Source organism: Prionailurus bengalensis, chromosome A1 (genome assembly GCF_016509475.1).
Source record: "Prionailurus bengalensis isolate Pbe53 chromosome A1, Fcat_Pben_1.1_paternal_pri, whole genome shotgun sequence".
Lineage (NCBI taxonomy): Eukaryota > Metazoa > Chordata > Mammalia > Carnivora > Felidae > Prionailurus > Prionailurus bengalensis.
The window spans coordinates 187,408,008-187,424,846 of NC_057343.1; positions in this window are offsets into that span (position 1 = coordinate 187,408,008).

The following is a 16,839-nucleotide window of genomic DNA, read 5'->3' on the forward strand; positions in this document are numbered from 1 at the left end:
TAATCATGTAACAACCATGTGAGGCACAGAACTTACTGTCCTGATTTGACAAATGAACTTGGGGCTCATTATAATTAAAAGTTTTTCCTAGCGTCTTATAGTGGTGGTACTGTGATTCAAATCCACGTAGTTTCCCAAGACTGTGTTTTGTATAAAGTCCATGAATGTTTGACAAGAGAACAGGAATTCAACCACCAAAGACTTTTACTTATCAGTTAAGAAAGATGTGCATTCAAGTCAAATCATTTCAAATATTCTTCCACATCTGATAAAAATCTATCCAGCACCTTTTTCATAGTCTAGTAATAGACATATACTAAAACACATTTTTTATTTCTATAGATTTGCCAGGAAAAAAAGCTAAACTAAACAAGATCTTTTCTGGCTCTATATTCTGTTTTGGCAAAATTTGAAAAGATACAGTTTTTCACAAACTGTGTCTTGGATAAATTATTCAAAGTGTAACTTTTCTTCATTGCTTTCAAATACCACATTGGCCTTATGTCCTTTACAGACCATGGACTTACTCAGAGTGAGAGTTCATTGCTTTCCTGATGAATTAGAAACATCTGTGAGGTTGATCGATTGCTCATCTAGGAAGGACAAAGTGAAATACTATTAATTCTTTATTAAGGTTAAAGAAGCATCAACATTACCAGAAAAATTGATATGCCTAGTCAGCTAACTGAAGGTTTATGTTCACTTGATATATTGAATGTCATCTCTTATGTGAAGTCTGATTTATGCTTATGTGATTAGCTTTTTAGAAATACATAAACATTTTGTTTCATTTTAAGTATATGTTCTTTTTAGGGTAATTTAGTTTATTTATCTACTAGAATATGTAACAGTTACTTGACCTTGGAGAATGAATATATAACAATTATACAGAAATCAAAAATTGACTCAATTGGAAAAGACAAAAAGATGAAATCTAAATATAAACACAGAAAAGCTTAGAGGCACCTGGTTGACTCAGTCAATTAAGCATTTGACTCTTGATATCAGCTCAGGTCAGGATCTCATGGTTCATGTGTTCCAGCCCTGAGTCAGGCTCTATGTTCACAGTACAGAGCCTGCTTGATATTCTCTCTCTCCCTCTCCCTGCCCCTCCCCATTTTGTGCTTTCTTTCAAACATTTAAAAAATAAATTTAAACACAGGAAAGTTTATGCTGAGATCTATTACAAATTAAATCTTAATATCCTTCCATTTCTTTAAAGAACCATTACTTCTACAAACAGGAAAAAAAAATGGCCTAAAACCTTTTTGAATCTTAAAAGGTCAAACTTGACTGTATGGAGTTATTTTTAGTTATGCTTTGTAATATCTTTAACAATCAAGAAGATAAGAGACTTATGCTTCTATTATTATCTCAGATGATACAAAGATCAAAGCTGGTATTAATTTTTTTAATAATTACAATGTAATATGTATTAATAAAGTTACTTCTCTAAAAAGTATTCATAACTAAAATAATTTCCAGAGCCCAAATAAGAGTCAAAAGTGAAAAATATTAGAAGAATCTATAATCTGTTTAGCTTATTATCATAAATCGACTTTCCATTTGTAATGCCAAAGCAAAGAATTTAACAAAGCTTAGCAGATTATGGATTCTTTAACTATAATTAAACCTATTTCATAGTCTAAGGTCTGAGTGACAAAGCTAGACTCTGGAACAATTTAAGACAGTCAACATTTTAGTAAGGATAAAGGCCATAGAAAATCTGATTAAAGGAGGCTTTTGAAACATTGATATTAAAAACTTTATAGGACATAAAGCAAATTCCTAAAGAAAAGGAGTCCTGTGAGCATAAGCTTTAGATAAAAGGATTAAGACTTATGTGCCATCTATATTTCTGATTTGGTTACATATTTATGAATATGAAGAACAACATTACTTCTTTACAAGGAATGTGCAGTACAAACAGATATGTGTTCCTTCAAAAAAGCCTCTGAATATCTTCAGGAGATGACTAGACTACAGCTTTAGTATCTCCATTGTGAATATAAGAAAATCTAACTTATTGGAAGACTAATGGGGTGGGGGGAGGTCAGATTTCCAGGCTAAGAATATGTCAGATAGCAGGACTAAGAATTGTCCAGAAGCAAGCCAGAAAAGTATCACTGAGTTCAACCAGTAGAAAGTGGTTCCATTTGAATCCAGCAAGATTAAATTCTTCAATTCTCTGGATACACATTTTCTTTTAGTTAAAATACAACCTAATAGAATGGAAAGCAATTTAAAGAAATAGACAAAAGTACTTGTTTTATATATTTTTATTTTGCTTTAATATCTGAATTCTCTAATATTAGACTCTTTAAAGTAGACTCAATTTGCACAAACTATACACATTTTTAGAACCAAGTCTATATCTAATTAATAACTGCTAATGGTGAACAATGCATGTAAAAAAGGCTGTGTTAAACTTGTTGTATATAGCATACATTAAGTTATATAATCATTACCCTATGAAGTGGGTACTATTACTTTTCTAGTTTATCCATGTAGGCACAGTGAGACTGAGTTATTGACCAAATATTCAGCTCTTAAGTAAAAGGAGTGAACCCTGAACCCAGACGTGTTCGAGAACCTGTCCTCTTAACTAGGACATTGCACTGCCTTCTTCTTAAGTGGAGACACTCTTATTTTTAACATTTAAGACAGTTGCTTTTGCCTAGCTGGTGTTTGCTAGGAACAGAAAAGTATCATAATGACTCTTGTACAATACATAGCAATTTAGCATCTTTTCAAAATGACTGTGAAAGTATTGGGTATTAAATGATTCATGACAAAAATCAAAATCAGTCATTTTCTGAGGCATGAGATAGGAGGAAAGGATGGACTAAAGAGAAGCAAGCAGATAACTTGGAGTTCTCTTGATTATTACGATAGCTATAGTCTTTTTCTGTCTCACACATCTGTGTGTATGTGTATATACATTTCATATTAATGAAATATATATCAATGAAATATTCAACTTACATTGGTAAATTTTTCTATATATAAATTCTACCACAAAAAAGCTGATTTTTAAAATATTCAAACTTCAACTCAACATTTTAATGTAATATTAACACTTTTCTATTTTGATAAATGTTTAAGAAGGTATGAGGACTTGCTTTTTGTTAGGCAAGTTCTGAGATTTTTGACAGTATTATACAGAGAAGAAATACTTTTCCCTCAAAGCCATATTAATAGTCATTATAGCTATTCTTATTTTGGTGATAGCTATAAATTGTATAGGGTAATGAGTATGTACAGAAAATATCAGAATACAATTTATCTTTCTACTTATCAGTATTTTTCATTCAACAAAGTAGGATTTTCAGAAATTACATTCATCTTAGAAATGAATTTAAGTAATGTTTTTGGAACTATACATGGATTCTAAAACTTTATGTCTATTCTGAAATAAGGCATTCACTGAAAATAGTCACTTTTGCCATTTGGCTACACCCATGGTGATAGAATATTTGATTCAATACTTAGGTTAAAATCATATGTTCTCTAACTTATTTTCTGATGCTTAATAAGTACATAGGGTAGAAGTTCTCTCACTATTTTATTTGGATTAATTTCCTTGCTGCCATTTTTTTTTTCAGGAATGATTAAAGTAAGTTTCCTGATTTTGATAAGGAGGGTGGCAAGATAAATTTTTCATTTCCACTTTTGAATTAATGCATTTTTATTGCCCTATCTCTAAAGTCCAATGAATTACAGTTCATTTAGTTCAGCATGCCAGAGGTAGATAATTTTATTTTTACATTTATCTTCATGGATAAATTTTATTTTTTATTATCCAACCAAAGTTTTCTCTGTATATCAAAGAAGAATGTTGTAAGATAGCACAGAGCTATTCTCTGACATTTTTACATTATGGTTTTTTTTAAAGATATGGAAAATAAAAGGACATTGTGGCTAAAAAGCCCTATTTTAGGTGGCAAAGTTGTTTATCAAATATTGCTTCATAAACTCACGAATGTAAGATTGTGTGTGTGTGTGTGTGTGTGTGTGTTTAAAGAGTAGATTTCTAATGAATGCTTTTCTGTTCTTAGGAACTTTTAGGTAGTACTAAAAGCTTTGGAGTAATTTTACAACCCTAATATGATGCCACACTTGTCTTACCAACTGGGTGAGTTAAGTTAGAAGATGGCAAAGTCCCTCACTTTGAATCAGTTGACTTTGATACCATTGTGTCAAAAATCAAGGCTCATGAAATCTTAATTTAGAGGGATTCTAAACAGCAAATTTAAGACAATTCTGAAAAAAGTTTTAATGTTAGTTAATAGCATGGCCTATATAGGATACAGATCTCCCAATTCATATTTCAGTAAAGTCTTTTTTATTTCCTAACAACTTTGACTTATTGAAGAAAAGGAAAATTATTAAAACTTTGTTGGCATTTCTCTTTCTGCCATCTTGGAACTTGTGGAGGCCTGCCAGGAACAAGACTTCTAAAAACGACAAATATGTCTGGAAGGCAATGGTCCAAAGTCATTTTTGCTATAAGCAGGGTCTCTGGAACAAGAGGGAGCACACAGCTCCTCTGAAAATTGAAGGTGCTTATGCTTGAGATGAAACTGAATTTTATGTAGGCAAGATATGTGCGTATGTGTAGAAAGCAAAGAACAACACAGTGACTCCTGGTGACAAACCGAACAAAACCAGAGTAATCTGGGGAAAAGTAACTCATGCTCATGGAAATAGTAGTGGGATTTCTGCCAAATTCCAAAGCACCCTTCCTGCTAAAGCCATTGCCCACAGAATCCATGTGACGCTGTACCCCTCAAAGATTTAAACTAACTGAAAAGTAAATAAAGGTGTAGATTTGTTTTCTTGTAAAAAAAAAGTTTTTTTCTGTTAAGAAAACACAAGAACTAATGTTCTCAGTAAAAAAAAAAAAACAAAAAAAAAAAGATGTCTTAATATAGCTAACCAAAAGCTTATCTTCACTAAATGTATGTTTTTTCTGATGTACAACTTAATTTCTGCATTTCAATGTTTTGTTAATAAAATGAGCATTTCACTTATTAAAGTCTATGTATACATTTTGCCTTACATGAGTTTCTCTTTTCTACTGATATATACTTATTTGGTAGCCTTGAATAAAAGGTACCCTATTCTTATAAGGTCAAACTTGATAGTAAGGAGATATTTTCAACAATGCAAACAAAATCAAAATAAGATCTCAGTTATGTATCTTAAAATGAGATACATTTTAAGAAAATAATTTAAAATACAATAAACTTAAGAAAATTGTGGATAGCTTTGACAGGTGAACCAAAATTCCTTTGATTACCAAAAGTCCAAACGGTTTCATTACAGTAACCTATTAGAGCAGTCTTAGAAGAGAATCTATTTGTATGCTTATATACTCTACAGATAGAGCTAGAAATTTACATTAAATATGTAATTCCATCCCTTGGATTTTAGTATGTTGCCTTTACATTATAATTTAGTTTAGATTACATAGAATGGTATTTCTTATTTCCCAAGCATAGGGAGTAATTTCCTGTTGATTATACCTCAATTTCTCTATGGGTAGACAATGTATTCTTCATTGCCCAGTATTGTAATATTTTAGTCAATGTTCTAGATGCACTAACACACAGCATTTATTCTTTGTTGTGTTAGTAGAACACCCTATTTGTCATAAATCCAATTTCTTCATCTATTCTTACTGATTTTTTGTTTGCTTGTTTTCCTTTAGTTACAGAGAGAAAGGAGTTATTTTCATTTATGATTGTGCATTGATCTAGTTACCATTTTAGTTACAATGACTTTTTTGTACTAAGAACACTTAACATGAGATGTACCTTCCTACAGTTTTAAGTGTATAACAAAATATTATTAATAGACAAACTGTTGTGCAGATCTCTGGAACTTCTCATCTTGGATAATTGAAATTCTATTTCCATTGATTAGCAATTCCCTACTTTCTACTCCTCCCAGCCCATCAACCATGATTCTACTTATTTTCTATGACCCTGACTATTTTAGACACCTTGCATGTAAGTGGAATCATGCAGTATCTGTCCCTCTTTGAATGGCTTATTTCAGCTAGCATAATGTCTTCAAGCTTCACCCAAGTTTTCACTTTATGTCAGGTATTTCTTCTTTTTCAAGGTTGAATATTCCATTGCATGTATATACAACATCTGTTGATGAATATTTAGGTGGTTTTCACATTTTGGCTATTGTGAATTATACTGCAGTGAACATTACAGTGCTAATATCACTACAATCTCTGTTAGTATCTCAACGACATTTTTTTTGCAGACAAATAAAACAAAATTCTAAAATTCATATGGAACCACAGAGGACCCTAAAAAGCCAAGACAATTTTTACAAAGAACAAAGCCAGAGGCATCACATTTCCTGATTTCAAAATATTTTACAAAACAATAATAACAACAACAGTATGGTGCTGGCACAAAGAGAAACCCAACAGAATAGAGATCCTAGAAGTAACTAACAGTTATGGTTGCCTGAAACACACAATGGTGAAAGGAGAATCTCTTTGAAAATGGTGTTGAGAAAATGGCAACAACTGAATAAATAGCCACATGCACAAGAAATAAATTGGAACCCTATCTTATACTGTACACCAAAATCAACTCAAAATGGATTCAAGGCAGATTTCAGACCTGAAACTGTACAACTCCTAGAGGAAAACATAGGGGGAAAGTTCCATGACACTGGTCTTAGCAATGATTTTATGGATAGGATCAAAAAAAAAAACACAAAAAAAACACAAAATAGACAAATGGGACTACATCAAACTACAAAGCTTCTACATGCAAACAATCAACGATAGTGTGAAAATGCACCCTATGGGTTGGAAGAAAATATGTGCAAAATACATATTGGGTAAGGTGTTAATTTCCAAAATACGTAAGGAACTCCTAAAACTCAGTAACAAAAACAGACAGAAAACCCTGATAATCCAAATTTAAAAAATGAGCTCAAGACTGGAATAGACATTTCTTCAAAGAACACCCACAAATGGCCAAAAACTATCTGAAATGATCCTCAATGTTACTAATTGCCAGGCAAATAGCAATCCAACCCATGATGAAATATTACCTCCCACCTATTAGAATGGGTATTATCAAAAAACAAAAACAACAGGTATTGGTCAGGATGTGGATAAACTGGAACTTTTGTACACTATTAGGGGAAATGTAAAATGGTACAGCCACTGTGGAAAACAGTATGGAATTATGGAGTTTCTTCAACAGAGAAAAAAAAATAGAACTATGATATGATCCAGCAATCCTGTTTCTGGGTTTTTTCCCAGAAAACAGATCAGGATCTGTTAGCACATCAGTGCTATTAGCACATCAGGATCTATTAGCACATCAGGATCTATTAGCACATCAGGATCTATTAGCACATCAGTGTTCACTACAGCAGTTTACTGAGAGGTGTCTTCAGATTACATGACTGTGGCACCTGGGTGGTTAAGTGTCCACCTCTTGATTTCAGCTCAAGCCATGATCTCACAGCTCATGAGACTAAGTCCTGCGACTGGCTCTGTTCTGACAGCGCAGAGCATGCTTGGGATTCTTGCACTGCTGTATTTCCCTGTTGAAATCACACCTTTTTTCCCCCAGTATGGATAGTTCCTTATACTTGTAAAATTTCTTAAATTCTATTTTATCTGATATTATAATAATTAAGCAATTCTCCATCTTTCAGTGCTTTAAAGATGACCTTTAATTTTTTTCTGCCTTCCCCACTTTCAAAACGCTGCTGTGGGCTGCTCCCCTGAATATATTATGTCCTTTTTACCCTCCTCTCTTTTTAATATTTTCTCTTTAGATTAAGAATTTTAACACAATATGTCCAAGACTTGTTTCTTTGGTTTTATTTTACTTAGCATATCTAGAAACACTTGACTGTGAGATTTAGCTCACTAGTTTTAGAAAATAGTAACTCTTTAAATATTATCTAGAGCCATCCACTCTGAGTTTCCAATTTGAAAGTTTCTGGAATTTATGTGTATTTTAATGTTAAAAAAGCACAAGAGAGATTTCTTTTCTTTGTTCCAAAAGATATTTACTCTTTCTTTTATTTCCCTTTTTTTTCCTTTCTGGGCTTCAACTTTGACATTTTCTACAGGCTTATCTTCCAATGCATTCTGTTTTCTGACATGTGTAAATAACTACTAAAGCCATTAATTATGTTTTAATTTCATTATAATCATTCTTCTAGTATTTCCTTCTGACTCTTTTAGAAAGCTGCACTTAGATATTTAGCAGTAAATGGGCTTCCAAAGTCATTCATTTTCACAAATTGCAAAGTACAAATGTTTAATTTTATGCTATCACTTGTAAATATCCAGGTACTTAAACTCTGAATAGAAGTAGATATACAATGATTTTATTATCAACAGAATATATTTTCCTTAAATTCTAGAGATGAATGATATGCTAGAATTTAACAGAATTCTAATGGATAAATTATGAATAAATTATGAATAAAAAGTGAATGAATATAAGCTCAGGGTTGGTGGGGGCATGGATATTGGTTTGTCCTTTCATTGCTGTGTTCCAAGCATGCAGAAGAAAGCCTGGCACAGAATATATGCTCTTTGGTGTTTCAGTTGAATAGATGAATTAATAATCAAAGTGGAGGTAAATGATCAACTCAGTTTTTTGCATTTTTTCACCTTCTCGTGGAATAAGATCTCAAATTAATCTCTGTGAGCCACTAATCTAACTAATACAAACAGCAACATTAAAAGATATTGTACAGCATGAGTGGCTTTGACTGTGTAATATTAATGAAATGAAAGATTTTGTGATAAAGAATATTATCAGAAATAAAATTGGCATTTCATGATATAAAGGATCCATTCATATAGAAGATAAGGCTGAATATGCGTGTGCTTAATGGGATTCAATATATAATGATGGAAACATTGATAAAACTAGAGGAGAAAATAGAAAAAATAGACAGTCATGGAGATTTTAATAGCATCTTTCAGTATATGATAAAATATATACATATCAAATATCCACAAGAATACTGAAGATTTAAAAACCAGCTTCAAGCAACTTCTAATTGACATTTTAGAACACACTGAACAACTTGTAGGATACACAAGTCTTTCAAATACATAGGCAATATTTACCAACATAAACCACAGTGGGCAATAAAACAAGTCTCAATGTATTTTAAGGGTAAAAATAAGTACACCATATTTTCTTGTCAAAAGGGTACTAAGTTAGAAATTATTAATAACTAGTTGTATGTCAAGGTCTCCATATATCTGGAAATCAAACACCACACTTCTAAATAATCTATGGTTATGTGAAGATAGCACAAAAGGCATTAATAATTGTTTGTTTATGCTCCAGATTATTATTAAAGTCCTGGTATTGAACTGCTGTTAGTGAGGAATTATCTATGTTCCTTCCATTATTAAATGAACTCCAGCAACCTCACTTAAAAAGTAAATGTAAGTAATTTAAAAGAACTGGGATTAAAATGAGCATTCCAAAGACCTAGAGGATAAAATGAATTGGAAGAGCCTGAATGAAAAGAGTGGTTACCTGACTTACAAACATCCTGGCAGAAAGGGGTCAGGGCTATTCAATACCAGCCAAAAGAGGTTTGCCTTACAGGGATCTTTGACAGACACTTTCCCACTTCATGGGGTAGATCTATGTTGTGCAGGATAAGCCTTACACATGGGTGGCCTCACAGACTGATTTATAAGATCCTATCATCACTATCAACATAAAATCCTCACAAAATGCACCATCTCAATGATTTAATAATCCAGTAAGTGGATTCAAAATGTTTTTAGAAAAGAAACTATTGTTAGTTTGATTTATATTATTGCAAAGTAACAACAGTGTCCTAGAGACTACAGACCTTTCTCCCTGAGATGAATGTTTATTTGCAAGATTAGTTTTCTTCTCTCCAATTAAATCAGATTTCACTTCTCCCTTATCTGCTGTGTTCACCTGGCCAAGGTTTTGTGATATTCCAAGCCTCAACAAAAGTACTACTTTTTTACAAACCCATTCCTAACTTTGCACAGGTACAATTGATGGTTATTCCCCATGTGTTCAATAAATGCTTCCACTACATTCTACTGCCCTTCACTGGATACACAACGCCAGTCTCTGTTGCAGACACTGCAATTGTATTCTTAGTTAAGCCTCCCAACAACCCACATGACAGTATTGTGGTTTTAGCACTGCCATTTTCCCAGGGAGGAAATTAAGCCCATCTTCTAATTTCCAGTGAGCAGTAAGTACTACAGATAGGATTTTAAATCAGATGAACTGAGTCCCAAACTGATGCTCCTGTCCACACTGCCTGCCATCTACTCAACTGTAGGTTATACAAATGTAGATTTATAAATACTGTAACATAGAAGATATAACAAAACATGAAAAAGTATATATTGTAATACTGATTCTTCCTCCTACCATATCCATCTACCCAAAGTATCTCCAAGTTTTCTAGATATTTACCATCTGAGTCTTTAAATCTGTAATCCTTTATGACCAAAGCATCTTTTCTCACCTTGAGAACCTCTTGCAATCACTCTGATACTTTATTTCAATCTTTTTCTCAGTCTATTATCCATAGAGAAGCAAGAATGGGTCTTTTATAATGCAAACTATATTTTGTCACCCTAACTTCAAAATTTTCAATGGCTTTCCACTGCTTCTTGTGTAAGATCTGACTCCATTTCCTTTTCCAGTACCATCCCACACCACATTAACACTCATGCAATATTGTCCTGGAGCACTGGCCTCCTCTCTTTTCCTCAAAAGTTCCAAGATTTCCACCTTGCCCCCATCTTGCAATTTAACTCTGGTTGTTGTTGTTTTTTTTTCCAATTTATTTATTTATTGGGAAAAAGAGTGAGCAGGGGAGGAGCAGAGAGAGAAAGAATCCCAATCAGGCGCCATGCTGTTGGCACAGAGGCTAAAGTGGGACTCAATCCCATGAACCATGAGATCATGACCTGAGCCAAAATCAGGAGTCAAACGCTTAACTGACTGAGCCACCCAACTGACCTGCTATTCTTTCTACTTAAAACATGATTACATTCAAACTGATCTATTCCTACAATTCACAGTCATGTTCAAATCTACAAATGACTATCTCTTTTTAATCTTTTGGATCTAAACATGGATACAATCACTTCAAAAATGCCTTCATTGTTTTTCCCTATCACAGCTCTATGAGCAGTTCCTTAAACAAATACATTAATCTAGCTGGCATTTGGAGGCATCCCTGTACTCACCAGGCAGCGGGTATATAAGCATCTAACAGCCATTCCCCCTACCCCCGTTTCCCAGAGCTCAGTGGCCAGTGGCCAACTTAAAATTTCTCTCAAGTTTGGCTTTTTCCCAAGCCCCATTTCCATGGTCTCCTGGTTGCAGTCATTGGTCAAGAACCTTGGGAATTTCCTGAATGAAATCTAAAATTAACTTCAGAACAGAGGGCAGGGAGAGACCAGAGAAAGAGGTAGATCACTCTGAATGGGTAGGTGACAGGTTTAATAAGTAAGGGAACTTACATATGAGATTTATCCCAGGGAGCCACAAGGCAACTAAACTTCCACACATCCTTGTGAGAATCTTGAACTATATATAGAGGCCCTAATGAGGATTAATTACATATTCATTCCAGGTGATCTCAACATGCCTTACTCTTTCAAAGCTGCATCCTTGAAATGGCTTCAGCTGTGGGAATGGTGGATTAAGTTCCCTCCAAGGACACAGAGGAGACCAGGAGCCTCCAGTTGCCTGGGTGGAGCTCTGAGGTAAAATGAAAATCACAATCTCTGGATCGTTTCCTTCAACACAACACTCCTAGGCATTTATACCAGGAAAATTAAAACTTGTATCTACTCAAAAACTTGTGTAAGATGGTCTTAGCAGTTTTGTATAGTAGTAAAAACCTGAAAGTAACAAAAATGCCTTCTATTGGTGAATATTTAAACAAATTGTGGTACACCCATTACTCGGAATATAACTCAACAAGACAAAAGAACAAATTATTTCATTGTGCTGTGTGAAAAAAAAGACAACCTCGAAGGTCAAATACCCTATGATTTCATTTATATAATATTCCCCAAATTCCAAAATTATATAACCATAGTTTGGGGATATGGAGTGGTAGGGGTGGGTTTAACTGTAGAAGCTTAGTAGCAGGGAGATCTTTGTGGGGCTGAAATATTTTATGTCTTGATTGTGCTGGTGGTTACATAAATCACAAATGACATAGAGCTGTATACACACATTATAGTTATGTCAAACTCCTGGTTTTAATATTGTACTACCTATTAGGGAAAATGGGTGATAGGCACGCAGGACCTCGCTGTATTATCTATCAATTTTCCATGCATCTATACTTATTTCAAAATAAAATTCAAAAGAGAATTAAGGTATAGGTAGTAGATGAAAAATGCTGGGATATTTACGGTGCAAATTGACAATATTTGGGGTACAGGGCATGCTATTATAACTCGTGTAATCCCCATAATGAAGACATCCTGTAAGGTTTTCTGGAAAAAACTTTCTAGCAAAAGCAACAAAGGATTGCTTTTTCCAAAATTGTGGATTGTGGTGGTATATTTGCATGGAGGAGTGGAAGTGTTGGGGTTTGGATACAGTTATCTTCTCATGTGCTCTTCATTTTAATTCATTCAAAAGGCCTATATTTTCCTCCCAGATGTTTTATTTTTCTATACATGTCCATTCAACCACTAAAGTGAGTAATATTTAATTAAAGATGTTCAGTAGCACAACCTTGTTAAATTCAAAGTTAACATCACAAGACACTCTGTAAGTTATTGAGGACTATGTTATGGTTACTAGGTCAGCAAAAAATTGGGGTGAGAAAAAGATGATAGAAGAGGATAAATTATCAGACAAGAAAAAATGTAATTAAAGTCTAGTGTACCAGAAAGTAGTTTAATTAATACTAACTTATCTACAGTGTTTTTTAGCTTCAAGTAAATTTCCAGTGATATGGAGCAAATCTTTTAATACACTATTTTTCCAGTTCAGTAACTCTTCCATCTTCACTTAAATTTATTATACACTCACTTTTAACCAAATATCCCCTAGACATTTGAAACTTGGGCCTCCCAATACCTGATATTCAATAATCACTCAATCTTTAAATGTATAGCCATTTACTCATTCAGGACATCATTAGTTACTCCAAACAAAATTTAATGTTCCTACAAAACATCAGGATCAAAATTGTAAATAGAAAGACTGGCCTCAACCATTAAGGGGCTCATAGTCTAGTAGGGAAAGATGGAGAAAAGGCTATTGCAGTGCAATGTAATAAGAACTATGTGGAGAATTACAGGGTACCACAGAAGTACATGGAAGGTCATTTGACAAAGGTTGGCAATAGTAGAGGAGTGGAAGTGATAACTGGACTGATATTGAAAGTAAGTAAAGTTTTCCATATGGAGAAATTAGAGAAAGTGATTCAGGCTAAGAGAAGAGCATGTGTGTTTTTCCATAGGAAAAAAACAATAAACAAAAACAAAAACAAAACAACAACAAAAAAGCCTGCCCATCAACGGTTACCTTTTGGAGTGTTATAAAGAGAGGGATGACACCTGGTTAGTTTGGAGTTTCTTGCATTAGAAAAACAAACAAGTACATGTAGATAGGAAGTCAAAGGGTGATTAACTAGGTTTCTTATTCCAGAAGTGCCCTGATCTGCTGTGTAGTAAAGCTCAGTATCTTTAATAGGCAATATTTCTTTTGGTAGAAAATATTTGGTATGTTGATTTTGTGATTCAGTTTTGTTTTATAGGAGCTTTTTGTTTCTAAATTTTTAACACAGCATATAGCATATATTTTTTGAGTGTCTTCATGTGTTTGCTCATAAATTGAAAGAACACCAATGAAGTAAAGGGTGTATTTGTGGTACGCAATGTAAAGAGCATAAGCTAAAATGACAGATAAAGACTTAAGACTGACCTATAAGATAAAGACACTTACCATTGTATAGTTTAATTACAGCAAATGTCTGGCACAGACCAAAGGCAAAGAGGAAAACATTTCGACCATCTGAAGGGAGAGGAGGCATTTGTTTCTTATTTTTTCTTTCCATTTTAAAGATTATAATGGCATGTATGCCCATTATGGGATTAGTAGAACTATGTGAATTCTATGTTTCAGGGGCCTATAATTTAACTTCATATACACAAGAGCTGAACTCTTTGCTGAGGCTTGTACTTTATCTTGTTCTGTAGGAACTTTGTTTTCCACTACTTGTTTTGTTCATTCCCTTTACTCCAAGCATCTAAGATATGTCAGAAACATTACTCTTTCAAGAATGTCATTTATTGTTCTGACCAGTTTTGAGGACCTTTCCGTTGATTATTCTGCAGACTGTGTTCTGATCTTGTGTGATCTTGAATCTATTTCCTCACCCAGGTGTTTCTTTCTCTTTTAGGGAGGGCCTTCACCTATCTTCTATCATCACTGGGCCTGCCTCAGCGTGGGTTTTAGGACAAGCTGTGCCAAGCTTGGGAATTTGTCTTCCAACTTACATGGAAATTTACAGGAATAGTATCCTGTATGATTTAATTATACAGTAAGAATGGGTTTATGGGGGTTTTTTTGTTTGTTTGTTTTTACTGGAATCTCTTCTCATGGGTCTGTCTGTACCTGGAAAACAGATTTAATTTAATTAGCTGCCATTATCCTATGGACTTGAAAACCCACTTTTAGGAATTTTGAAACTTAACTTAGGGACCCTAAAAATTTGCTCCTGGCCAGCATGGGATATTAAAGGATGAGATCATTTCACTGGGAAAAAAAGCTGAAATCAGATACCTCTTAGTGTCAAAAATAAAAGCAATAGTAACAAGCTAATTTTTCCAATTTCATTTTGTGTTTCCTTATTTGATTATTAGAATGGGGAAAAAATGACATGGTAGGAGAAATCTGGGCAAAAAAAATCTTTCTAAACATTTTTGAATAATAAATAATGAATGCCATTTGATGAAAGCTGGGTTTCTCCCTTTACTAGCTGTGTAACCTGGGCAAGTTATCAAACTTTCTCTTTTAGTTGTATCACAAGTTATTTAGAAATAAATTAGATAAGTTAGGGAAAATTCTTACAACAGTTCCAGTCGATGGTAAGAGTTCAAAATATAGTAGTTATTATTGTATACTATGAAAATCAGAAATCAATTATTAAATTATACTTGAGTAAGAATTTGAGTAAGTTGTTCCCCACTTAATTGGCTTCTCAGGTTTCTACCATTTCTTTTGTCTGTGATTATTCTAACACCATCTCTAAGTGCTTCAGAAAAATGGACTCAGTTGTTGAGCCAATGTTCTTGAAGTAGCCTTTTACATGTATCAACAAAACCAAAGTTAGTGTGTAGACTCTAAGATTAGATTAGTAGGAAAAAAACCCACAATGCTTTGCTTTTACATGGAGAGGGAAAGCACAGAAAATGCATGTGTTCTGGTTTTTAAAATTCACTGTTTTGTAGCACTGTTAAAATGACTACCTTCTGAGGCTTGCCAAGTTAAACCCAGCTGGGCCAAATAATGCCCAGCTGGAGCTCCTCCTAATGGAGGTAACTGGATGAAGGTCAAAGTGAGTAACTAGTAAAAACTCACCACTCTTCCTATTTGCAGATAGTGGAATGGTTCAGCGCAAGATCAACATTTCTTTCATAATATTAGAGAAAAATGTTCCCGTTCTAATTATGAGGAAAACTATCCAGTTATTTCTCTGGATATAGAAACACAATTGCTTTTAACAGAAAGGGAATCAATTGAATGCCATCTTAAAGTAATCATAGTATTTTTCTCAGCTAAGTCATCTCATAGCAATTCATGCATAAAATATTTCTTTTCAAAGTTAAAAAAAATATGTATTCAGGGAGTACATACATTTGATATATCTAAAAGACTGCCTTGTTAAATTTGATGTAGGGATCATAATAAAATTTCAGGATCTCCTGTCTTACTGCAAGTCAAATGCAGCATGCATGTTTCCACTTACTAACTCTGTAGAGGGGCAAACCCAGTCTTAATTTAAGTTGATGAACCATTTCGCTTCTAGATTAGCATCAGGGATGTTATTTACAATTAGTGAAATGGCATATAGTCTCCCATCTTTATAGGTAATGATTATTTATCCCATAATTCATTCAGATGCTTTTGTGTTTCTCCTTTTGAAAGAGAATGTCATCTTGACATAATTTCTAAGCAAATTTTTTGGGGGAAATAAAAAGAAGGGTTAACTACAATACTATGAAATATTCTTAAATGGCAGTTCCTGTCAAATGAGAGCAAAAAGACAAAAAAAGATGGGGCACCTGGGTGGCTCAAAGTCTTGATTTCCACTCAGGTCATGATCTTGTGGTTTGTGAGATTGAGCCCTGTAGGATTCTCTCTCTGCCCCTCCCTCTCTAAATAAATAAATAAATAAATAAATAAATAAATAACAATCATTTATATTATACCTGATGGAAAAATAAGCATTTTAGTCAAATATTCTAATAACTGTTTAATTTTTTATGTACAGGAAAAAAAAGTGCAGAAATCAAAAGGACCACTATCATTTAGGAACAAGGACTTTATCTCGGAAATTCTATTGAACATTGGGGATAGAATATGCTCACATTTAGCTACACTTCACCTTGAAAAGGACTTATCTGATTGGTTCTAATTCAGAACAAGGTTTTCTTCTTAAGTACAAAACACTTACCCATACAAAAGTGGAGAGGCAATAATTCCTCTTTAACCAAGAATTGTATTGATAATGGGTAATAATTCTTGATTCTGGATTTACAAAAGGCCAAAGTAC